Below are 27,501 nucleotides of genomic sequence, written 5' to 3' on the forward strand. Positions count from 1 at the left end.
AAGTCTATGATGATACCTCTGGTGGACACCTCATGTGATTACTGTCTAACGTCCAACTCAGAAGAGTTGCTCATTACCTGGAATGATTTTCAATACATGCAGTGGGTACCCAGTGACTACATCTATATACTGACCTTGCTTTCCTATCTAACTGACTTATCTAGGATGGTTTATCTGATTTGACCTTGCTCAGATTCTTCCTTTCTAGAATTTAAAATTTGGAATTGAGACATAAAGAGTAGAAGTTTTAGGAGCTGGGTCAGATCAATAGTAACTTTTTTTTTTAAAGATTTTATTTATTTATTTGACAGAAAGAGAGACAGCCAGTGAGAGAGGGAACCCAAGCAGGGGAAGTGGGAGAGGAAGAAGCAGGCTTCCAGCAGAGCAGGGAGCCCGATGCGGGGCTCGATCCCAGGAGCCTGGGCGGAAGGCAGATGCTTAACAACTAAGCCACCCAGGCGCCCCAGATGAATAGTAACTTAAACACAGTCTGTGAACTCCTTATGTTTGAGATCTCCAGTTGCTTTCGCTCTTGCCCTTTCTTGGTATATGTTTTCAAATTTTTCTTGAATTCTGTGAGCTATCCTAGTATCCTATTAATAAGGTTATCTTTTGGTTTAGACTAATCAGGATTGACTGTAGTTTCTTGCAACAAAAATACCCCAGTTGAAGGAAAAGGAGACAGACGTTGAATGCAAAGGGGTGTTCTTAAATTACCAGAAATTAGAAAGCAGAAATATACTGATTAAAACTAGGTTGAAAATAAAATCTTAGGTTGTTAAGGCTTGAGGGAATTTATTCTTTAAATGTTGTCTTTAACAAACTCTTGTATTTACTTTTGTAAATAGTAAAGGCTATTCTGCTTTGATTTAAACAGCTCATTCCTGTAACGACAGCATATCATTAACCTAAAAAATATCTTTTAGTCCAATTCATGATTATTAGAACTGTTGAAAAATAGGAGAAACATATTTTATTTGGCAACTGTATTATAAACAAACAATCTTGCAGTCTCCCAGAGGGGAGAGGAATAACTTTAGTTACTTTCACAGTGTTGAGAATAATAGCAATCTAGATTTGGGGAGATGGTTCTTACTTACAGGAAATAGTTTGCTATGTTTGGCCCACATAACACCGAGCTTTCCAAACTGTTAAACCTGGACACTTTTGTGTTGTCTCCATTAGAAAATGTGGAAAAATAACTCACTTTGGTAAATGTGGTTGTATATGCTGCTAAGATAATAATTATCTTTATTCATTCATTCACTTATTCTATAACCATTTATTGCATGCCTGTTATGCGTTAGGCTCTGCACTAGTGTCCGAGATTCATCAGTTAAAAAATAGATGAAGGGGCGCCTGGGTAGCACAGTCGTTAAAGCGTCTGCCTTCGGCTCAGGGCGTGATCCCGGCGTGCCGGGATCGAGTCCCACATCAGGCTCCTCCGCTGTGAGCCTGCTTCTTCCTCTTCCACTCCCCCTGCTGTGTTCCCTCTCTCACTGGCTGTCTCTCTGTCACATAAATAAATAAAATCTTTAAAAAAAAAAAAATAGATGAAGATCTCTGCTCTTGAGATTCTTACATTCTAGTTTTAGAATGGATTTAGGTTTTGTTTTTGTTAACTCAGCTATATTTCTATTGGGTTTTAGCCAGTTTGAAGCTCATTCAGATTGTATCAATCAGGATTATTTAGGGTACTAGTAAAGTGTGGGGGAGAGACTGATAGTGGATAAACATCCACTAAACAGACATCAAAAATTATTTAAAATGTCTGTTATTCTGTGTTAAAATTCATTGAGTTGTAGAACAATGTTCATATTTTGATTTTGGTTAAAAAGAGGAAATTAACATGGCAAAATAAGGAGACTAGGAAATTTGTGAATATATATGCATATTTATATATGCCAAATATATATGCCAAACAAATATCCACTTGCTGTGTGCGTGTGTGTGTGTGTGTGTATACACACACACACACACACATGTGCACTGTATTGTATGAATGTTCCTCATTAGTTATTTTGTCAGATCCAGGTCACGAGCTTATTTAACTCTCCTTCGGAATTTTAGCACATAGAGAGATATTTAAACAACACAAGATGAACAGAAGCACAGTTTATTACTTTTATAAGTTACAGTACTGATATGTAATTAACTCTAGTGAATTCAACAGTCATAAAGAAATCGTTAAATTGATTTTTAAAACTAAGACCATTGTCACAGTCAACTAATTGCTGATGGCCATTTTCATTTCACAAACATTACTTCTGTTTATGAGAGTATCCATGCTGTGTTGTTGCTGTTTCAGACCTTGGACTTGAACTGTGTGTCAGGTTGGAATGTGCAGACCTTCCTTGTTTTAGTTATTGGGCCTGGGATCTTTGTGAAAACTCTAAGAACTGGCATGGTTACTGTTCATTCTTCTGAAAACTGCATTTTTTTCTTGATAAATAGACAAATTAAACTTCTCCTACCAATAAACAAAAGATTTAGAGCAGCAGTTTTTTTTTTTGTTTGTTTGTTTGTTTGCTTGCTTGTTAATTTAAATTTTACTTAGTTAACATACAATGCAATGTTGGTTTCTGGAGTAGAATTTAGTGATTCATCACTTGCATACAATACCCAGTACTCATCACATGTACCGTCTCTAGTACCCATCACCCATCTAGCGCCCCCCCCCAATCAACCCTCAGTTTGTTCTCTATTGTTTGGGCACTTGGTTGCTCAGTTGGTTAAGTGTCTGCCTTCAGCTCAGCTCATGATATGTAATTAACGGGGTTGAGTCCTGCATCGGGCTCCCTGCTCATCGGGGAGTCGGCTTCTCTCTCTCTCTCTGCCCCTCCCCCTGCTCATGCTCTGTCTCTCTCTCTCTCTCTCAAATGAATAAATGAAATCTTTTAAAAAAAGTTTCCTAAGGCTTGTTTCCCTCTCTCCTTTTTTCTTCCCCCCTTCTTATATGTGCATATGTTCTGTTTCATAAATTCCACATATAAGTGAAATGATATGGTATTTGTCTTTCTCTGACTGACTTATTTCACTTAATATTATACACTCTAGCTCCATCCACATCATTGCAAATGGCAAGGTTTCAATTTTTTGACAGCTGAGTAATATTCCATCGTGTGTGTGTGTGTGTGTATACATACACACACATATATCTCACCTTTTTTTTTAAGATTTTATTTATTTGACAGAGAGAGAGACAGAGAGAGTAATATTCCATCGTGTGTGTGTGTGTGTGTGTATACATACACACACATATATCTCACCTTTTATTTTTTTTAAGATTTTATTTATTTATTTGACAGAGAGAGAGACAGCCAACGAGAGAGGGAACACAAGCAGGGGGAGTGGGAGAGGAAAAAGCAGGCTCCCAGCAGGGAGCCAGATGCAGGGCTCAATCCCAGGACCCCGGGATCACTCCCTGAGCCAAAGGCAGACGTTTAACGACTGAGCCAACCAGGCGCCACTATATCACCTCTTCTTTATCCATTCATCAGTTGATGGATGGACACTTGGGCTCTTTCCACAGTTTGGTTACTGTTGATAATGCTGCTATAAACATCGGGGTGCAGGTAGCCCTTCAAATCTGTATTTTTGTATTCTTTGGGTAAATACCTAGTAGTGCAATTGCTGGGTCATAAGATAAGCCTATGTTTTAACTTTTAGAGGAACCTCCACCCTTCTTCAGATAGGTCATTTGCAAATATCTTCTCCCATCCCGTAGGCTGCCTTTTAGTTTTGTTGATTGTTTCCTTTGCTGCACAGAAGCTTTTTATCTTGATAAAGTCCCAATAGTTCATTTTTGGTTTTGTTTCCCTTGCCTCCGGAGATGCATCTGGTAAGAAGTTGGTGTGGCCGAGGTCAAAGAGGGTGCTGTCTGTGTTCTCCTCTGGGATTTTGATGGTTTCCTGTCTCACATGTAGGTCTTTCATCCATTTTGAATTTATTTTTGTGTATGGTGTAAGTAAGTCGTCCAGGTTCATTCTTCTGCATGTGGCTGTCCAGTTTTCCCAACACCATTTGTTGAAGAGACTGTCTTTTTTCCATTGGATATTCTTTCCTGCTTTGTGGAAGATCAGTTGACCTTATAGTTGTGGGTCCATTTCTGGGTTCTCTATTCTGTTCCATTGATCTGTGTGTCTGTATTTGTGCCAGGACCATACTATCTTGATGGCTACAGCTTTGTACTATAGTTCGAAGTCCAGAATTGTGGTGTCTTCAGCTTTGCTTCTTTTCTTTTTGAAGACTGCTTTGGCTATTTGGGGTCTGATTTGGTTCCATACAGATTTTAGGACTGTTGGAGTTCTGTGAAAAATGCTATTTTTGGTGTAAATGGTATTTTGATAGGGATTGCATTAAATGTGTAGACTGTGTTGAGTAGTATAGACACTGTAACGTTTGTTCTTCTAATGCATGAGCATGGAATTTTTCCCCATTTCTTTGTGTCCTCTTTAGTTGCTTTTGTAAGTGTTCTGTAGTTCTCAGAGTATGGATCTTTTACCCCTTTAGTTAGGTTTATTCCTTATGGTCTTTGATTCCTTGATTTCTTTTTCTGCTGCTTCATTAATGGTGTCTAGAAATGCAACAGATTTCTGCACATTGATTTTATATCCTGCAACTTTGCTGAACTCATGTATCAGTTCTAGCAATTTTTTGGTGGCATTTTCCAGTTTTGTACATAGACTATCATGTCGTTTGGAAATAGTGAAAGTTTGACTTCTTCCTTGCCGATTTGGATGCCTTTTATTTCTTTTTGTTGTCTGACTGCTGAGACTAGGACTTCCAGTACTACGTTAACTAGTAATGGTGAGAGTGGACATCCCTGTCTTGTTCCTGACCATAGAGGAAAAGCTCACAGTTATTCCCCATCGAGGATGATACTAGCTGTGGGTCTTTCGCTTACGGCCTTTATGATGTTGAGGTATGTTCCATCTATCCCGACTTTGTTGAGGGATTTTATCAAGAACGGATGCTGCATTTTGTCAAATGCTTTTTCTGCATCTGTTGACAGGATCATATGGTTCTTATCCTTTATTTTATTAATGTGGTGTGTTACGTTGATTGATTTGCGAATATTGAACCATCCCCGCGCAGCCCAGGAATAAATCCCACTTGATCGTGGTGAATGATTCTTTTAATGTACTGTTGGATTTGATTTGCTAGTGTTACTGAGAATTTCTGCATCCACGTTCATCAGGGATAGTGGCCTGTAATTCTCCTTTTTAGTGGGGTCTTTGTCTGGCTTTGGAATTGAGGTAGTGGGGGCCTTGTAGAAGGAGTTTGGAAGATTTCCTTCCATTTCTATTTTTTGGAGCAGTTTGCAAAGAATAGGTATTAATTCCTCCTTAAATGTCTGGTAGAATTCCTCTGGGAAGCCGTCTGGCCCAGGACTTTTGTTTGTTGGGAGATTTTTGATTATTGATTCAATTTCTTTGCTGGTTTAGGTCTGTTCAAATTTTCTATTTCTTCCTGGTTCAGTTTGGGTAGTTTGCATGTTTCTAGGAATTTGTCCATTTCTTCTACATTGCCCAGTGTGTGGGCATGTAATTTTTCATAATATTCTTTTATAATTGTATCTTTGTGGTGTTAGTTGTTATTTCTACTCCCTCGTTTGTGATTTTATCGATTTGGGTCCTTTCTCTTTTCTTTTTGCTAAGTCTGGCTAGGGAGCAGCAGTTTCAAACTAGTTCTTGTCTTTAGGGAGTCTGCAAGGTCAAACTGTTTCCATAATAATACTAAGGCTCTTCTTTCCCCCTTTGCAGAGGCTACATGATGTGATGGCATAGTTGCTCTAATGTTAACATATGATGAGTTTATTATGATTTTTAAATAAGTAAATTGATACATACTTCAGTATTTCCTCAGTTTTAATTTCTAACATGGTAATGATTGATACAAATAGAAGCTCTTTTGTTTATGCGGTCTTCCATAATCTTTAAGAGGGCAAAGGGATGCTCAAACCAAAAAGTTCAAATACTGTATGTTTAGAGTAGTATAAGCGGTTATAGAGTAGTATAAGTGGTTATTTGAGGAAGTTAGTGTTCATAGAATTATATTGTAAATGCACTTGTGGATATTTAGACATTATTTTCTGGGTCCTATATAGTTGACACAAACTTGTGCTGTCTTAATATGTTAATACCTACTGTTCAGGGTTTTTTTTTGTTTTTGTTTTTGTTTGTTTTTTTGTTTTTTTCTAACGTCTCTATTAAAATCATACATGATCCTTGTGACATATATTTACAGTTGATATCACTTTCCATTCGTTATGAGATAATTTGCCAACTTGAGTTTTTAATAGTTGTGCATTCTTCATTGCAGATTGAAGTTCACCCTATAACAAATAGTTATGAATCATTCTAAACAATTGATTATAAGTAAGCTTTCAAGTCTTAAAATTATCACAAATCTTTTCTGAAGTTTAGATATTTATCTTGATTTATTCAGATTATGATACTTTGTAGATTGCATGTATTTCCAAATTAATAGCTATATTTACCTCACTTAGGGAATCTGCAAAAATTAGTAAGATTATTCAAAACCTGCTGGTGGAAGTAATTTAAGTTTAAGGTAACAAAGATAGCGACATGTAAAAACTCTTTTAATGAATATAGTCTTAAGGTTTAAAAATTCTTCGAAGTTCCAGTATTTCCAATATTTATATCCACACTTAGGATTTGAATAATATTTATCTCAAGTGGCAATTGAAATAATCGTGTAAGTGTGGAAATTCATGTATAAGTTTATTTTGATTATAGAATATCAATAACATCCTAATAATATTGAGCTAGATTATATGCTTGAAAAAGTTGAAATATTGAATTATATGAATCCTCATCGTAGATAGGCAGTATAGACAAGAGAATAGAGTATACTTTGGGGAAGAAGATTATTGCAAATTATAGAACATTCAATTATAAACATTTTCAATTATTATTAAAATGACTATAGTGAAAGTTTTATCACAAATGTTTCCAAGTATAAAACTATTTTTGTATGTTGGAGGACATAACAAAATCTATTTGTTCAGTGCTCTAAAAATTAATCTGAGTGTATTAAGTAAAACCCCACTTAACTGCCATGATAGGGTTTTCTTTTGGTTAATAGAACTTTTCACATGTCTATGAAAGCTTATGCCTTAATCATGACAATCTTTTGGCTTTGAAGATATGAAGCTGAAGAAACGGAAAACTAGTATAATGGAGTATATGGAATTTACACAAACTTTAACTTTTTTTGGACAGGCACAGTATTCACATGGTTTATATTAAAAAAAAAATCCAGAGTGAAAATCCTTCCTTCAGTCCTTTGCTTCAACCACCAGTTCCTTTACCTGGAGTCATCTTGGAGTCTTTGGTACAAGTTACCATCACCTTTTGTCTGGATTACTACAAAAACATCCTAATGGAGACCCTGCTTCCTCCTTTACCCATATATTCTCCACACTGCAGCCGGAGTGGTGCTTTTAAACATGATCGTATCATATCACTCTTCTCTGAAGACCCTTGGTCGTTTCCTCTCTTATTCAGTGTAAAAGACAAAATCCTTACTAATGTTGCCCAAGCCCTACAGAATCTGCTTCCTTCCCCCCATTACACGTTTGATATTGTTTCCTCCTTCGTCATAGTATTCCACTATTCTGACTTCCTAATTTTTTCCCGGTTCCTTTGCACTTGTTTCTTCTACCTGTAATGTGCTTGCCCTGATATTTTCAGGGCTGTTCAGGCTTCTGAACAGATATCTTCTTATCAGAAAGGCCTTTCCTGACTGCCCTGACCACCCAGCATTCCTTAACCCCCTTCCCTGATTATTTTTCTTCGTAAAACTTCCACGACTTTTTACAAATATACCCAGGATTTTTTTTTATTTTAATGTTTTTTTATTATATTATGTTAGTCACCATACATACATCCCTGGTTTCTGATGTAAAGTTCGATGATTCATTAGTTGCGTATAACACCCAGTGCGCCATGCAATATGTGCCCTCCTTACTACCCATCACCAGTCTATACCATTCCCCCACCACCTCCCCTCTGAAGCCCTCAGTTTGTTTCTCATACTCAAAATTCAGATGTAGTGCGGCCAATAGATGAGAGAAGATTGCCACTGAAAAAATAGTTTGTTACAGTTTGCAAGAAGAAGAGGCATTCAGTGCAATGCAGGGCCATATGGGGAAGGATGGCGGCGGTGGGGGGAGCATGTCAGGATGCAGAAAGTGTGAGGCGAAAGCATGGGTTAGATCCATTATTGTGGTTTTTGTGGCAAGAAATGGGAAAGACAGAGCAAGCAGCTGAGCAAGTTTAGGATTGGATAGTTTGAATAATTTTGGCAGACTCCGAGATATGCAGCTGGTCCCTGCATTCCCAGCTGATACTCAGGCCCTTACTAACTCTGCCTGGATTATCAATGTAACCATGAACTTTGTATTTTATACCTTTTACTTATCCTGTTTTAAAGTTTATACAGTACTGTTACATTCCTTATTTATTTTTGACCTTCACAGCAATCCTACAATGCCGTTATTTCATTTGTCTCCATTTATAGCAATAAAGACAGCTCCAGGAGGACAAGTAATTTTGCCTGAGATTAGTGTAAGTGGCAGAGCTAGAACCTGAATATCCCCACCCCCCCATCTTCTCTTCCTAATCCCTAATCTTATCATTCCTTTGCTTTAGAACTGCTTGTGGGTTTTCCTGGCTAATAGACAAAATCCAGCCACCTTAGCCTGGCATTTAAGGCTTTTACTATTTGTTTCTTTATCTATCTATCTATCTATCTATCTTTTTTTTTTAATGCAGAGTTATGTCCCAGGCAAAGTGATCTCTGTACAGCAATTTGGACATGTGGCACTTTATCACCTCTGTACTTGTGTATGCTGTTCTCACCACTGGGACTGTTCATTTTGGCACGATAGATCATTCAAGGGCTACATTTTCTGTGAACCATTTTCATTGCCTTCTCCCTCTTCCCATCCTAGCTGTATAGAAATTTCTCCTTTTTCTAAACTCTAACCTTTTTGCCTAAAATTCTTATAGCACTTAGAAAAACAATCTTGTAATAAATGTAGTTAGTTATATTTCTTATTTTCCTGTGGGTTTATTTTATTGCTTATAGTTTCTTCTATACAGTGGGAATCAGTACTGAAAAGTTTTTGTTAGCTGTGGCTTACTCCTCTACCTCCTGACATCAGCAAGTAGCACATTGCTTTGTATGTATTCGTACCTGGTAAGTATGCATTGAATAGTCTATTGGGTGAATTGGGATATATTCACTGAGAATACAGTATGCTATAATTAGCTGAAGCATTTGTTTGAAGATAAGTGGATTAATGAATTACTATAAGGAACTTAAGTTTTATTTGAGAACTTTCTGAAATCTCAGTGTGTCCGTGTATACTTAAATTTTAAATAACCTTAATCGATTAAATAAGTGCCCTTTATACTCTCTGAGTTTTTGAGCTAGAAGGTTTATATGTCATATTTAACACCATTTGAAGTTTTAGGTAGTATTAAAGCCCAGCCCTTAGCAGACAAAAGGTACTTTGGAACTAGAAACATTGCAACAAACGTATTTTTTAAGATCCTTGTGATGTGCCATGTAGCATTATATTCCATACTTGTCATATCTTGCCATTTGCTGTGAATGTCTCTATCTTACATAAGATGCCACAATCAATTGGGAAATTAGGAAAATGCACTTAGTGGACAAATTTGAGAAAAGGGTATTATTTCTAGAGCTATTACACAATTTTCAGTGTTTAACAGTGTTGTTAAATAGAGATGGGGTTGATATGTAGCACCTATATTATTTTCTCACAGCTGTTGTAATAAATTACCACAAACTTGGTGGCTTGAAACATCAGAAGTTTATTGTTTTACAATTCTGGAGGCCTGAAGTCCAAAGTCTTTTATCATTGGGCTGAAATTAAGGTGTTGGCAGGGTGACATTCCCTCTGGAAGATCTAGGAGAGAATACATTCTTTGCCTCTTCCAGCTTCTGGTGGCTGTGAGGATTCTCTGGCTTGCAGCCACATCTCCAGTCTTCAAGGCCAGCATCTTCAAATCTCTCTGCTCTGTCTTTATATACTTCTCTTCTGTGTGTAGTCAAGTCTCCCTCTTTTTTCTTTTTAAGATTTTATTTATTTATTTGAGACAGACAGATACAGAGAGAGAGAGAGAGAGAGCACATGAGCAGGGGGAGAGGCAGAGGGAGAGGGAGAAGCAGACTCCCCACTGAGCCAGGAGCCAGATGTGGGGCTCGATCCCAGGACCCTGGGATCATGACCTGAGCCAAAGGCAGACGCTTAACAATCTGAGTCACACAGGTGCCCCTCAAGTCTCCCTCTTTTAAGGATACATGTAATGGCATTTAGGGTCCACTTGAATAATCCAGGATGATCTTTCCATCTCAGGATCCTTAACTTCATCACATCTGCAATGACCTTTTCATCTTATAAGGTAACATTTATAGTTTGATATCTCATTTGTGAGTTTGATTTGCATTTCTCTGATGACTAATGAAATTGAATACCCTTCTGTATCTATATAGGTTATTATATTCTTCTTTGAAGCATTTGCTCATATTTTTTCCTATTGGTTGTCTGTTTTCTTTTTATAAGAAATTGATTTATAGTTGGTGCAAGTTCTTTGTTAGGTGGATGTGTTGCCAATATCTTTTCCACCCTGTGACTTGCTGTTTCATTTTCTTAGTTGTGTCTTTTGATGACCAGAAGGTCTTAATTTTTATGTAGTTCAATTTAGCAATCGTTTCTTTTATAATTAACACATTCTGTATCCTGTTTAAGAAATCTTTGCTTGCTCCAAGGTCATAGAGATGTATTCCAGGGAGTGCCTGCCTTGCTTAGTCACTAGAGCATGCCACTCTTGATCTCAGGGTTGTGAACTCAAGCCCCGCATTGGGTGTGGTAATTACTTAAAAATAAAATCTTAAAAAAGGAGATGTATTCCAAATTTATCTTGGAAACTTAATTTTTAAATCACATTTAGCTTTATAATTCATCTGGAATCAGTTTTTGTATGTGGTGTGAGGTAAGGAAAAGATTCACTTTTTCAAATGGGTACGCACCATATTGTCTCCTTTTTCATAAATCAACTGGCCGTATATGTGCAAATTAATTTTGTTTTATAAAATTATGTATGTGCTAGGAATTATATTTGGTACTAATGATATAGATAGAAGTAATAGAGGTTATCTATTCTGAAGATGGTCTTGGTTGAGTGAGGAGGGTAATAAGTGAGATAATAATGAAAAATACAGTAATCATATTAAGAATTGTATGTTGTGAGTTAAGGGAATAAGTTTTTCTGTAAGGAGATGAGGAAATCTCTGCTAGAGGAGGCAGAATTTGAGCTGGGTCTTGAAAAGTCAGTAGGAGTTTGATAAATGCATCCCATGTAGGGAGAAAAATATGTGAAAAGACACAGGATTGTCAAAGAGCAGGTGTATTCATAAAATGGTGAGAAGTTTGCTATAGGAAGCAGTGTGCAGGAAGGTGAGAGGGAGGAGGACAAGGGAGGAAAAAGAGTTGATGGATATGAGGCTAGAACATTTTAGCCAGATAAGATTACATGAGTAGAATTAAGTAATTATAAGGGAACATGGCATATTTATCAAATGGTGAGAAATTCAGTACGGCTAGAAGATAGATTGTGTTTGCATGGGAGAGTGGTGAGAAGGAGCATCAGGGGAGGGATGAGGAGCTAATGAAGATGAGGATGAGAGTTGGATTGGACTTTATTTTGAAGGAAATTAGGGAGAAAGAAAGTTTCCAATCAGCAAGCGGTATAGTCAAATTTGGCTTTTAGGAAGATGACCCCTGGGGGCATGGAAGATAGATTAGAAGGTGGGAGATTGGTAGATGGAAGTAAGAAAAATGAGGGTTGGCCAAGGGGTGGCAGTGGTGATGGTGAGATAGTGTCAGATGTGGAAGGAGTCTGAAGTATAGTCAAGAGGACTTGGTGACCATGAATGGTGAGGAATAGGCAGGTGTGAAAGATGGCAAATTTATAGTTTGAAAGACTGAGTGAATGGTTATACTATCAACTGATAGAGGAAATAGGAGAAGGCTTGGCGGTAGCAAATAATAAATTTTGGACTTAATAGATTTGGGATGCTAGTCCATTAAGTAGTTGGAAACATCTAAAAAATTAAAAATATGTGTGTGGAACTCAAGAGGGAGGTAGCGAGGTCAAGACTCTAAGTACAGAGAAGATACTTGAAGCCATAGGAATGGACGAAGTCATCCAGGGAGCGTAAGAGGAGGATTAAGAAAATAAGTCTAGAGTCAATGCAGACTAACTTGAACACCAAGAGGAGTATAGGAAAATGAGCCTGTGAAGGTGGGATTTTTCCACTGTCCCATCTGTGGTTTCTAATTTTTAACAATAACAGTATTTCTTGTGTAATATAAAATAAAATGAAAAGAACCAATTAGTGTGAAATTTATGAAAAACAGGAAAGAGTTATGTCAAGAAGTTAGGGATGTTCACAGCTTTAGATGACACACAAAGGAAAAATAAACCATATAATTCGTTAATGAACTTTCCTTTTCCTTTTCCTTTGCTTTTATCGGGATAATGTATGTGTAGGGTTAAAAAAATCAAATACTACATAAAAGCATTTGATAAAAAGCAACAATTTTCCTTCCTGCCCAGATCCATTTCTGAAAAGCAGCTTGTGTTTAACTCTTTTTTTTTTTTTTTAATTGTAAAATGTCTAAATGTAAGCTTGGATAGTATGCTTGTTCCTCTGTATTTTGATTTACCTACTTTAGATCTTGACTGTTGTGCTAGGAAGAATTCAAACATGGCTTCAAAGATTCTCTCTGTGATTTGCATGCCTTGTATAGGCCTTTTCCCTTGGGAGTTGGTGGTGCCTGTGAATATTATGGGCTGTTGCTCTAATGATGAGGTTATTAGTCAGTTGACTTTTAGTTAATGCAAAGATTATCCTATGTGACCTATTCAGATGAGCCCTTAAAAAAAGGGACCAGGTCTTTCAAAAAAAAAAAAAAAAAAAAAGATTCTCCTAGCAGACTTAAAGAAGAAAGCTGTCATATTTTGAGAGAAGAAAGCCATCTGGGTAGGACCTAGCTGTGGCGAGCGACAGTAGCAGGAAATCGGGGACTTGAGTCAAACTGCAAGATAATAATTCTGCCAACAGTTAGAGAATTTGGAAAAGAGCTCCAAGCCTCAGATGTGATTGCAGCCCTGACTGACTCCTTGGTTTCAGCCTGATGAGGTCCAGAGCAGACGATCTAGTTAACCAGTGCCCAGACTTCTGACCCACAGAAAACTGTGAGATAATGAATTTGTGTTGTTTTAAACTGATAAATTTGTAAGAAGTTGTCATGCAGAAATAGAACACTAATACAACATTTAACTTCAAATGAAAAGATATAATTAACTTTATCTCTTCATTTCCCCTCTCATTATTTAAATATTATAATGACTTTAGTTCTTCAAATGGTTTATTTTGTTAATTTGTTTCACTGCTATTTCTTATATTCTCTTAAATTTTAGTTAGAATTTTAATTCCTATTAATGTGGGAGAAGGATATTAACAATTGTACTTTTTTTTCCTCCTTATTTCTGCCTTTCACCTGCTGCTAGGAGAAACCTGGCTCCAGTCTGGGGCATCTAAGGATACGCAGCTATGCAGTGACGGAAATATTGTGTAATAAAAACACAGTACACCTGCTCAGAGTGAATTATTATTAGTCTATAAGGAATGTGAGTTAATTGAAAAAGGGTATATGCTCTTGCCAGTTGATAAAACTCGGCTGGGTTTCTCAGGGATGCTCTGCCCTGCCTGTCGAAACCATCCCCTGAGATGCTCAGGGAAGACAAGTAAAAGCTGCCAGGAAAAGGCTAAGGGAAATTAAGTTCAGTATAGGAACTCTGCCTAGGAGGCTAAGGGATAATTTAAGTTTATCTGATGTTGAGAGACTTAGGTATAATTTAATGCTGAGAAGATAAACAACAGTTTCATCTAATTGGGAACCCCCAGCACCATCGGGTTTCCTGATCCTCTTCAATCTGCTTGAATCCTTTGCTGTTAAGGAAGATGTATTTTATAGAGCTCTTTGGAAGTGTGGTAATGTCTTGCAACACTATCTTCTGTGCATTCCAGGTTATTACCATTAAGAGTCTCTTCTATAACCATAATTGTGTTCTGGGTTTAGTTTAGATTGAATAGAAAAGTTTAAAAATGATAAACAGTATGTTATGAGCCTTTCAGTGTGTTTGGGTTGCAAGTAGAAGAAACCAGTTTTAGTCATCTTAAGCAAAAGAACCTTTTTTTTTTTTTTTTTTTTTTTTTTTTTGGTTGGGAAGGATCTCAGTCTCTGGGATGGATGGAAAGTGTGGAAAACTCAGCTCAGAAACATGGTGCTATAACTAAAGTGAACATATGGGAGATTGAAGAACTAGGACAAGGAATCCGAAAGGCTGCACCCCCAGACCATGGGGTGGTAGTTAGAAGAAGAATCTCACCTTTCAGAGGGACTCTTTAGGGACTTTGAATTTCATCAAAGGTTGAAGGTAGGGCACCTTGATTACAGTTCCACCAAGACTGTACCCCATGAAAGAGAAAGTTTCCCAAAGGAGATGGAGGAATTGTTGGCAAGGATGCCTTGATGCCAGGCAATGGGAAAAAGTTCTGAAGATCACATGGTGTCTAGAGTTTGCAAGCCTGAAGGGAATGTAGGTCCTTTTTAGGGCTGCAAAAGGCTAAACTGGAAAGGGATGTGGGGGGAAAGCAGGGATGTCATCATACATTAAGCTAGACTAAGAAAAGCAATGCCCTCATTCACTAAGCTAGATCAAAAAAGCACCTCTAAATCTGGGAATTTAGACCTTTCTGCTCTAAAATGGTCATACTCCAAGTCGTAAAGGGAGATGGGAGAGGATTTCACAGTGTTTTCACTTGCCTGCAAAGTTTTTCCACCTTGTCCTTGTCCAATTTCAGATTCAGTGTTCAGAATATTATTATAATATTTCTTTTTACTTGTGCCTATGTAATAAGTCTTGTCTGTGTTCTCTTCTATATCCGATTAAATTAAAGATAATTCTATTTATTCCTGATTGCTTTCTGACCAGAAACCATGCCTTCCTTGTTTGTTGTTGTATTATTCCTCCTAACGTTCTTCTACTCTGTTGCAGAAAGTGCTACTTGGATTGCAAAGTCTTCCTCTTCAAGTTACAAAATGTACAGGAAACTGCTTTCGGAATTTCTAAGAGCTTGTTTCTTTAGACCAGTTCTTCACTGGGACAATTAAAGCTGAGATTTGATAATTATCTTGATACTTCAATAGGAAAATCCTCTTGCCTCAATTACATAAAAGTGGATTACTTCACTATAAATTGGACAGCTGTATTTGTTCTTCCCATCACTTGGCCACTCAGGTCCTTTGCATAAGTTTCTTTAGAAGGAAAATAAATGCTGAAGAGGGCAGCGTCCTTTCAGAGATTGTGAACATCCAGTTGGGATGTGGTTGTGTTGTAAGCCTGAGAAATGGTTACCATTGAGATAATGTGATTAACTTTTCTATCATCACTTTAAAAAATAATTAGGTACTAGACTACTATTTGAGGAAAGGAAATATTCTCAAATTAGATTTTCCTTCCCATTTAAAAGTGGAAACCTTTCCTAAGTGCTAAAGAAAAATGAAACCTGTATGATTCGTTTAGGCACATATAAGCCTAGATGTTAGTAGTTTTATTTAACTGCTTATTTAAAAGTCAGTGAAAACTTGGTAAAGGTATATCTGATTAGATTTTAATGTTCTAGGTTTTTCAGCTTTATAATTAAATTTAAAGTGTCTCTATAGAAATTTGTTTCAGTAATTTTAGGGAAAAGAAAAAGTTCTTTTGGGGATGGGACAAGAGAATCTATTCCTTCTTTAGCAGGTTTTTCTCACTTTTGTGCCTTTTTCCTTTTGAGCCAATTTTTTTTTCTTTTTCCTTTAGAGAAACTTGAAGTTCATCCTTAGTTTTCCGTTTTGTCTCATATTCCACAGCCATCAACTCCTGTCTCATAAATATCTCTGGAAACCATCCCATTTTCTCCTTTCCCACTGCCCAAGTTCAGACTTGCATCATCTATTTTGGAGAGAGAACAACAGTTTCCATTCTCGACTTCTTCTGTCTCAATTTACCTTTCCTATTGCCACCAGAATTATTGTCCTAAAATGCAAAACTCTCTTGCTTAAAACTCTTATGTAGTTCTCTTTCAATTGTGGATTAAAACCCAAACGTAGGATCATAAGGTCCTCAGTGATGTATCTTTTGCACAATTTTCTTTCTCACCAACCACTCCTATCCACATATGTTCCAGCAACACTGAACTGTTGGGTATCAAATTCAAAAAAATCATTGCCAAGACCAATGTCAAGGAGCTTTATAGCTGCATATGTTTTCTTCTAGGAGCTTTATGATTTCAGATCTTATATGAAGTTGTTTAATCTGTTTTGAGTTAATTTTTGTGTATGGTGTAAGACAGTGATCCAGTTTTATTCTTTTGCATGTGGCTGTCCAGTTTTCCTAACACCGTTTATTAAAGAGACTTTTCCTTTCCCCTTGTGTATTCTTGGCTTTTGTCATAAGTTAGTTGACCATATATGCATGGGTTTATTTCTGGGCTCTCTTTTCTATTCTGTTGATCCATGTGTCTATTTTTGTGCCAATACCATAATGTTTTAGTTATTATAGCTTTGTAATGTGGTTTGAAATCAGTGAGTATAATACCTCCAGCATTGTTCTTTCTCAAGATTGCTTTTGCTATTTGGGGTCTCTTATGGTTCTACATAAATTTTAGGATTGTTTGTTCTAGTTCTATGAAAAATGCCATTGAAATTTTGATAGGAATTGTATTGAATCTGTAGATTGCTTTGGGTTGTATGGACATTTTAAAATATTAATTTTCCAATCCATGAGCACAGAATGCCTTTTCATCTATTTGTGTCTTCTTCAGTTTTTTTTCTTAATGTCTTACAGTTTTCAGTGTATAGGTTTTTTATCTCCTTGGTTACATTTATTTCTAGATTTTTTTTCTTTTTGATACAGTCATAAATGAGATTGTTTTCTAAAATTTTCATTCTGATAATTGACTACTAGTGTATAGAAATGCAACAGATTTTTGAAAATTAATTTTGTATCCAAAAGTTTACTGAATTTATTTGTTAGTTTTACCAGCTTTTTGGTGGAGTCTTTAGGGTTTTTTGTATATACTCATGTCATCTACAAATGCAAGTGAGAGTTTTACTTCTTTCTTTCTGATTTGGATGCCTTGTATTTCTTTTTCTTGCCCAATTGCTCTGGTTAGGACTTCCAGTACCATGTTGAATAGAAATGGTGTTAATTCTTACATGTTTGACAAAGTCCTACAGTAAAGTCATCTGGTCTTTGACTTTTCTTTGTTTGGACTCCTTAATTACCAATTAGATCTCCTTACTCATTACTTTCTGTTCACATTTTCTGTTTCTTCATGATTCAGTTTTTGTGGGTTGTGTTTCTAGGAATTTATTAATTTGGTCTAGGTTATTCAGTTTCTTAGAGTACAGTTGTTCATAGTATTCTCTTATAATCCTTTTTGTTTCTGTGGCATCTGTGGTAATGTTCCTCTTTTGCTTATCATTTTAGTTATTTGAGTCTTCTCTTTTTTTTAGTTAATCTAGCTAATAGTCTGTCAGTTTTGTTATTTTTAAAAACCAGCTCTTTTGTTAATTTTGTCCTTTGATTTTCTGTTCTTTTATTTTGTTTATCTCTGCTCCAAACTTTATTTTATTCTTCCTTCTGCTAATTTTGGGTTTAGTTTGTTCTTCTTTTTTCTAGTTTCTTGAGGTGTTTAAACCAGGTTGTTGACTTGAGATATATATTTTTTAATGCATGCATTTATATCTATAAACTTCAGCACTGCTGTCACTGCATAAGTTTTGCTTTTTCATTTGTGTGAAGGTATTTTCTAATTTCCCTCATGATTTCTTCTTTGACTAATTGGTTATTTAAGAATGTGTTAATTTCCATATATGTGGATTTTACAGTTTTCCTTGTGCTATTGATTTCTAGTTTAATTTCATTATGATTGGAAAAGATACTTGTATGATTACAATCTTCTTGAATTTGTTAAGACTTGTTTTGTGGCCTACTATGGTCTGTCTTGGAGAAGGATCTGTGTTCATTTGAGAAGAACATTCTGCTGCTGTTGGATGGAATGTTCTTTTTGTATCCTGGATTCATCTGTTCTAACATGTATTTTAGTCCAGTGTTTCCTTATTGATTTTCTGTCTGGTGGTTCTATACATTATTGAAAGTGGGGTATTGCTGTGCATTCTCCCTTCTATCTGTCTTTGCTTTATGCATTTAGGAGCTCTGAGATTTGGTGCATGGATATTTAGAATTGTTATATCTTCTTGGTCAACTTTTGTATAATGTCGTTCTTGGTCTCTTGTTAACAGCTTTTGATTTGAAGTATGTTTTGTCTGATGTTATTATAGACACTCCTGCTTTCTTTGTTTGCCATTTGCATGGATTTTTTTGTTAATCCTTTTACTTTCAGCTTATGTGTGTCCTTGTATCTAAAATGAGTCTCTTGTTAAAAATGTAATGATCTGATGCAGCACGTGCATCCTGATGTTTATAGCAGCAATGTCCACAATAGCCAAAATATGGAAAGAGCCAAGATGTCCATTTACAGATGAATGGATAAAGATGTGGTACATATATATATATATAATGGAATATTACTCAACCATCAGAAAGGATGAATACTTACCATTTACATTGACATGGATGGAACTGGAGGGTATTATGGTGAGTGAAATAAGCCAATCAGAGAAAGACAATTATCATATAGTTTCACTCATATGTGGAATATAAGAAACAGTGCAGAGGATCATAGGGGAAGGGAGGGAAAACTGAATGGAAAGTCATCAGAGAGGGAGATAAACCATGGGAGACTCTTAACTATAGGAAACAAACTGAGGGTTGCTGGGGGGGAGGTGGGTGGATGAGGTAACTTGGTGATGCACATTAGGGAGGGCACATGATGTGATGAGCACTGGGTGTTACATGCAACTGATGAATTATTGAACTCTACATCTGAAACTAGTGATGTACTATATGTGGCTAATTGAATATAAATAAAAAAAATAAAATGAGTCTCTTGTAATCAGTATATAATTTGATCTTTTAAAAAAATCCATTCAGCCAATTTATGTCATTGATGGGAATTTAATCCATTTACATTTACATTAATTACTGATAAGGAAGGATTTACTATTGCTAATTTTGTTAATTGTTTTCTGTATATCTTTCTTGTTTTTTTTTTTTTTTTTTTTGTGGGGGCTGGGTAGAGAGGAAGGGTAGAGGGAGAGGGAAAGAGAGAATTTTAAGCAGGCTTGATCTCAGGATGCTGAGATCATGACCTGAGCAGAAATCAAGAGTCAGACGCTTAACCAACTGAGTCAACTAAGTAACCAACTAAGTCAAGTATATCTTGAACCTTTTTTCCCTCTTCTTTCCTGTCTGTCTTCCTGTGTTTCATTGACTTTTGGTAATGATGTGTTTTGATTCCTTTCTCATTTCCTTTGGTGTATATTTTATAGATATTTTCTTTGTGGTCATCATTCCAATTATATAAAAAATCTTAAAGTTATAGCTTCTATTTTAAACTGATAACAAAAAGCCTTTACTGTTCCAACCCCCTTTTTTGTTATTGTGACAAATTACATCTTTATATATTATATACTAATTGACATAGACTTATGGTTTAAAAAAAAATGTTTTTGTCCTTTAAATTCTAGGCTCCAAAATTACAATAGTTCAGGCTACTGTATTACCTTTACTGGGAATCTTATTTTTTTCATATGGCTTTGTGTTACTGTCTATTTTCCTTATGTTTCAACTTGAAGAACTCCCTTTAGCATTTCTTGTCAAGCAGGTTTATTAGTAATGAATTCCCTTAACTTTTGTTTATCTAAGATATTTTCTTAATATCTTCTTTCTTTAAAATTGAGCTCTATTTGAGGGGCAGCTAGGTGGCTCAGTCAGTTAAGCATCTGCCTTGGGCTTAGATCATGATCCCAGTGTCCTGGGATTGAGCCCCACATTGGGCTCCCCGCTCAGTGAAGACTCTGCTTCTTCCTTTCCCTCTGCCCCTCTCCACCGCTAGTGCTCTCCCTCAAATAAATAAATAAAATCTTAAAAAAAAAAAAGTTGAGATTTATTTGCCATATAATATTGTATTAGTTTTAGGTGTACAGCATTGTGATCCAATATTTGTATACATTGTGAAATGATCACCACAATAAGTTTAGTTCATATCTCTCCATTTTTTTTTTTAAGATTTTATTTATTTATTTGACAGAGTGAGAGCAAACAGCTTCCAAGATTCTCTTTTGCACTTTCTCTTACAGCTTCCAAGAATATCTTTTGGTCTTTTACTTTAGATAGTTTGGTTATAATATGTCTGTGTGGTTCTTTCTGGATTTATTTCTAGTTGGAGTTTTTTGAGATTTTAAAATTTGTATGTCTCTTTCTTTCCTCCGATTTGGAAAGTTTGGCCCATTATTTTTTCAAATAAGCTATTTTCCTCTTTTTTCTCCTTCAAAGATTTCCATAATGTGTTCTATCAGTTTGTTAGGCTCTCTTCACTTTTTTTTTCATTCTTTTTTCTTTTTGTTTCTTGGAAGTGATGATTTGAAATGGCTTGTCTAAGTTCTCTGATTCTTTCACCTGATGATCAAGTATAATGTTGAAGTCCACTGATGAAATTTTCCAGTTAATTATTGTATTTTCCAGCTCTAGAATTTGTGTGTGTGGTTTCTTTGTTTATATTCTTATTTTGTTCATTCATTATTTTCTTGATTTCATTTAGTTGTGTTCTTTTTTAGTTGATTGAACATCTATTTTGATATTTTAAATTCTTTGTCAGGCAGCTCTTGATTGGTTTCTGGTATATTATTTTGTACCTTGGATTGGTTCTCTGTTTCTTTGTATGCCTTGTAATTTCTCACTGGATTTGGACATTTGAAAAAACAGTCACCTCTCTTGGTCTTTGTATACTGGCTTTGTACAGGGGAATATCTTTGCCAGTTAGCCTGGTTAGAGATTCCAGGGCCTTTGAAACTTTTTCTGATCGCCTGCTCTTCCTGGCATGTGCCCGTGGAAGTGTAGCTCGAATGTTTTCAGCAGCTTCTGAACTCTGGTCTGGTCGTGACTCAGAGTCAGCTAAGACAGACACCAAGGCAGAAGGCTTTATACAAGGCAGAATTTTGAATGTAGAGTCTACTTCATATTTCCATGCTGAGGAAGGAGCTCTGGTATGGAGTTTCCTCCTAGATGCTCTGCACTATGCTGCACAGGTAAGAGACATGGACAGGTGTGCCAAATGGTACAAATTTTCCTAATGGTACAAATTTTCCTACTCCTGTCACTGGAATCTCTACAGCTCTCACAGAGGTATTCTGGTACGTATATTGTTAAGTCAGTGTTTCTGTGAAAGGAGAGCAAGTAGCTTTATAGTTCACCATATTTTTAGAAATAACATTTTAAAGCAAAATAATTATTTAGAATACAGGATCTACTGTTTATTAATAATGATCTCTTATTCTATTGTACTGTGAAATAACATGTTTTGAAATTTACTTATCTTCATGTTTAGTTTATCCTGACTTGCACTTTTGCTATCAGTACTATGGGGAAGACAGGCTCATCTTTGGGTTCCTTAAATTCCAGTTAACAATTTGCCTACACAGTACAGACCTCATATTTTTTGATACTTAAATTTTTTTAAAAAGAGATTATTTGTGTTCAGCTAATAGGCTACCAAGTAGGCTTGCTGTGCGTGTGTGTGTGTGTGTGTGTGTGTGTGCGTGCATATATATGTATATGTAATGAGGAGGCCAAGGGAAGAGTAGGGTCTTTCCTCCAGACTTATTACGAGTAGGATCCCTGCATTTGAGACTAGTGGAAGTAGGGTGTTTGTGTTGAAATTCATTTATGGATGCGTTGAAAGCAGGGAAGAGTTCAGATTATAGGACATGGTCTTTTGGAATTAGTAAACTATGAATAGTGATTTATTGCTACTGTTTCTCACTGCCAAGATCATTGTGTGATTATATTAATAAAGGTGTATTTACTACTTACCTTAAGGTAACTGTTATGGGTTGAATTGTGTCATTTCCAAAAAAGATATGTTGGAGTCCTAACCCCAAGTACCTCTGACTGTGATATTATTTGGAGATAGGGTCTTTACAGAGGTAATTAAGTTAAAATGGTGTCGTTAGGGTAGGCTTTAATCCAGTATGACTGGTGTCCTTATAAAAAGTGGAAATTTGGACATAGAGATAGACACACAGGGAGGGACATCATGTGAACATACAGGCAGATGTTGGGGTGATATGTTACAAGCAAAGGGACAACAAAGATTGCCAGGAAATCACTAAAAACTAGGAGACAGGCATGGAACAGATTGTTCCTCACAGCCTTCAGATGGAAACAAACCCCACTGACACTTTGAACTGGACTTCTAGCCTCCAGTCTTTGAGACCACAAATTTCTGTTTCAGCCACTCAATTTGTGGTATAGGAGTCCCTGGAAATGAATACAGTGTCCTCTTATATTATGTTGCATAGTTAAAACAAGTCTTTGTAAATGATCATCAAAGATGTGCTATGTCCATTACTATAGACACATCTTGAGGTATATGTACGTTCATGTTATTACTTGTCAGTGCTTGAGAGTCTTCCTTTCAATCTAAAATTTTTCTACTCTTAACCTCACTCAAATGTTTTAATATTTATAGTGTTGGCATGCAGACACACAAGGTTCTTTTATGATCTTGGGGACAATATTTGGTAGAATAAATTAATAACTTTGTGTGAAATCTTTTAGAGTCACCATCATCTCTGTTTTTCTCATAAGAGATGTTTGGGTAGGATTCAGACACCCTCATAATTGTGTAAAGAACAATTTTGGAAGGTGAATTGTGGCCAAAGAAGAAAGACTAGGGATTTCGACATGTCTAGTTCTAGTTTTAGTTAGTTATTTTTTTCCCTCTTACAAGGATTTTACTGGTCAAGTCAGACTTTTTCCTTTAGAAATCATTTTGCAACATGGATCACTATCACTTTAACTCATTCAACTTTGAGGTAAATCAAATTTGCTGAGCAAGATAATACAGTTATTTGTGTGTGCAATAGTAAGGGAAAGAAGAATGAATGGCTTATAACAGATGCTGTGCTTATAAATGTCAGAGTTTTCAATGAGCCCACGACTTTAAAAGGTCATACCATTTTAGAGTTATACATTTTAATCTCAGTAATAAATACAGGGTATGTGCTATACTTCCTACTTTAAATGGATTGGTTTTCCAATTTTCTGTGTCAAAAGATGGCTTTACCATCTGTTGCTGTTTTATAACATTCTTTCAAACCCAAGCCTTCCCTCCTTCCTTATGTGCTTGTTAACTTTCAGGAGGTGCTATCACCAAGACCTCACAAGGTGGAGCTTTATAGTATTTGTCCAACAGTGATATGAGTGATTGATTTGGAACAGCCCTCCATGCCAGAAATACATTTGGAGAAGTAGTATATGAATTCTAAGATAATTGTTAAAATTCTGGTCAGCATGACTTAGTAAGCAGATCATGCAATAGTCTTTTTCTGCATATCAATTTGATCAAATCTTGTTTGTTCAAATCAAAGTTGTTTTATTAAAAATTTCTATATCTCTACTTATTTTTGTATACTTTATTTGCTGTGAATTGAGAGAAGAATGTTATAGTCTCCTACTGTGATTATAGATCTGTTTTTTGCATTTCTATCAGATTTTATATATTTTAAGTCTATACCTAATTTCACGCTCTATCTTGACTGTATGCTTTATCATACGTATGAAACATTCATATCATACGAAACATTGTAATTATATATATACATACTCACTTGATATTTTGAACTTTATAATATGTCTGATTACTTTTTATTTTGAATTGCTTTTTAATTTTTTAATTTTATTTTTAAATTGAGGTATAATAGACAAATTAATTTTGGGTGTACTTTACTTTTTTTCCCTCCAGATTTTTATTTAAATTCTAGTTTTAATATACAGTGCAATATTGGTTTCAGGAGTAGAATTCAGTGGTTCATCACTTACATACAACACCCAATGCTTATTATATAACAATTCCCCTCCTTAATCCCTATCACCCATCTAGCCCATCCACCACCCACCTCCCTCTGTTAACCCTCCATTTGTCCTCTATTGTTAAGAGTCTCAAAAAGTTAAAAGTAGAGCTACCCTATGACCCAGAAATTACACTACTAGGTATTTATCCAAATATTTATCCAAAATATTTATCCAAAATATTTATTTATTTATCCAAAGTGTACATAGTGATTCAAAGGGGCACATGCACCCCAGTGTTTATAGCAGCAATATACACAATAGCTAAAATATGGAAAAAGCCCAGATGTCCATCAACAGATGAATGAATAAAGAAGATGTGGTATATATATATACAATGGAATATTACTCAGCCATCGAAAAGAATGAAATCTTGCCATTTGTAATGACATGGATGGAACTACAATGTATTAAGTTAAGTGAAATAAGTTAGTCAGAGAAAGACAAATACCATATGATTTCACTTATATGTGGAATTTAAGATGAACATAGGATAAGGGAAGGAAAAATAAAATAAGATGAAAATAGAGAGGAAGGCAAACCATAAGAGATGCTAAACTCTAGGAAACAAACTGAGGGTTGCTGGAGGGGAAGTGGTGGGGTGAAGGGGTAATTGAGTGATGGGAATTAAGGAGGGCACTTGATGTCATGAGCACTGTTATATGCAACTGATGAATCACTAAATTCTACCCCTGAAACTAATAATACAGTATATGTTAACTAAATTGAATTTAAATAAAGAATTAAAAAAAAAAAAGTCTGTTTGGTTTGTTTTCCTCTCTTCGTTTTTATGTCCTCTCCCGTATGTTCATCTGTTTTGTTTCTTAAATTCCACATATGAGTGAATTCATATGGGGTGTACTTTACTTTTTAAAAAACATTTAATATCTAGTTATCTTTATTCTGAGTCATTTGGTTTGGGATGTGTCTGGGATAGACAGCTTATAGCTAGGTTTAATAATGCAATATGATTTTCTACTTTTAATAGAGTAATTTAATAGAGTACCTAATTTGCCATTTATTATCATTGTTGATATGTTTGGGATTATTCTTGCAATGTTACTTTGTACTGTATGTTTTATATACTTCCAAATTACTATTTTTTTCATCTTCCCAATTTTCTGCTCTTTTTTTTTTTTTTTAATTATTTATTTATTTGACAGAGAGAGACAGCCAGCAAGAGAGGGAACACAAGCAGGGGGAGTGGAAGAGGAAGAAGCAGGCTCCTAGCAGAGGAGCCTGATGTGGGGCTCGATCCCAGAATGCCGGGATCACGCCCTGAGCCGAAGGCAGACGCTTAACTGCTGTGCCACCCAGGCGCCCCTCTGCTCTTGTTTTGATTGAAATATTTGTGTTCTATTTTTCCCTTCTTATGGTTAGGAAATTATACATTCTATTCCTTTGGACTCTAGAGATTATTAGCCTTTACTTTTTAAGGGATACATTTAAACATTTTTTAAAATAAATATCTAAAATAAACTAGCATATAAGTCCTTTCTGAACAAAGCAGGGACCTCAATATTCTGCTTCATTCTACCTCCTCCTCCTGGTATCTCCCTCCCCATGCTGAGATCATCTGAGATAATAGTTCCAGATCATTATTATTTAATTGTAAAATTTATTTAGCTAATGTTTTATTGATTTCATTGCTCATTGTGTGTGTGTGTTTTGTTTTGTACCATTTGTTAGATTGTTTTTGTTTGTTTTTCTGGCATTCACAATATTGACCCCCACCCTGGCTTCACTGAGGACAAATAAAAGTTAAATATATTTAAAGTATACAGTATGATGTTTTGATAGACTACATGTTGTTTGTAGAGGGCTTATAGGAGATAACGTTTCTTTGTTATCTCTGAAAATAAATTTATTTTGCCTTCATATTTGAATAATATTTTGACTGAAAAAAATTTTCAGTTTCAAAATAATTTTCACTAGAACCTTGAAGTTATTTCTCCAGTATCATCTTGAATCTAGAGTTGGTGTGACATCTGATTCTTTTTTTTAGTACATAACAACCCTCCCCCTGCACCCCTGCACCATCTTTCCTGTCAAAACTTTTACCTTTTTGACTTTATTCTTTGGTGGTTTAAAATTATATAAAAATGTGTCCAGGTGTGAGACCTTTTTCATTCATCTTCTTTGGTCCTTCAGTTTTAAGGTCAGGATCTTTCTTCAGCTATAAGAGTGTGTCTTCCATTATTTTCTTGATTCTTTTTCTCTCCTTTCTTTCTGGTCATTTCTGATGGAGCTTTGATAGATAAGGCTGGATCTTCTGGATTTATTTTCCATGTAGTTTATACTTTTTATATCATTTATTCAGAAATAATTTCAAATTGATAGGAACATTGCAAGAACAGTACAAGGAACTTGTACATTAGACTTAGAAACTGTTAACCTCTTGCCACAATGCTTTATCATTTTCTCTCTCTTTATATGTATATGATTTTTTTGGACAAGAGAATTGGAGAAATTGGAAAATTTGAGACTAAATTACAGAGTTGGTTCTCTATTATCTCTAAACACTTTAGTGTGAATTTCCTAAGAGCAAAGATATTCTCATTTATAATCATATTACAATGAATTAAAATCAGGAAATTTAACATTAGATACTAGTAATATCTGACTTAAAATTTTTTATACATTTCAGCTTTTTCTTTCTTTTGGGGTACAGTTTGGGAATCATTAGTTTTTAGCTGTGTTCATTTTTTTCCCCAGCCCACCTATTATTTTTTGTTGTTGTTTTTTGTTGAAGTATAGTTGACACACAATTTACGTTAGTTTCAGATGTACAACATCAGTGATTTAACAACTCTGCCTTATGCTGTGCTCACCACAAGTATAGCTACTATCTGCATCCCACTGATTGAGCTTTTATTTTGACAATCATATTTTTCATTTGCCATATCTTAGCTTAGTTCTTTTTCATAGCCTGATCTTGTTTCACGGGTAGTGTGTCTTTTCTTATTTCGCTAAAGTTATTAATTAAATTTCTTTAAAATAGACTTTATGTTCCCTCTAATATTTATTCTTAGTTCATGTGTTCTTATTTATTCTGTTATTTAGTGCTTCTCTTTTATTGTGTTGTTTTCTGTAAATATATTTTTAAAAGATTTTATTTATTTATTTGAGCATGAGAGTGAGAGAGAGGGAACAGGAGCGGTGGGGAGGTGCAGGGGGAGAGGGAGGAGCAGACTCCCTGCTGAGCAGGGAGCCTGACCCGGGGCTTGATCCTAGGACCCTGAGATCATGACCTGAGCTGAAGGCAGACGCTTAACCAACTGAACCACCCACA

The 27,501-nt window shown here is 35.7% G+C and overlaps 1 long non-coding RNA gene across 1 annotated transcript in view; it reads left to right on the top strand.

Annotated features, from left to right (window-relative positions):
* LOC113266161 (uncharacterized) overlaps positions 1-27,501 on the top strand; it is a 454,130-nt gene that overhangs the window by 60,870 nt on the left and 365,759 nt on the right. The gene's annotated exons all lie outside the window — the stretch shown is intronic.

Source organism: Ursus arctos, unplaced genomic scaffold (genome assembly GCF_023065955.2).
Source record: "Ursus arctos isolate Adak ecotype North America unplaced genomic scaffold, UrsArc2.0 scaffold_37, whole genome shotgun sequence".
Lineage (NCBI taxonomy): Eukaryota > Metazoa > Chordata > Mammalia > Carnivora > Ursidae > Ursus > Ursus arctos.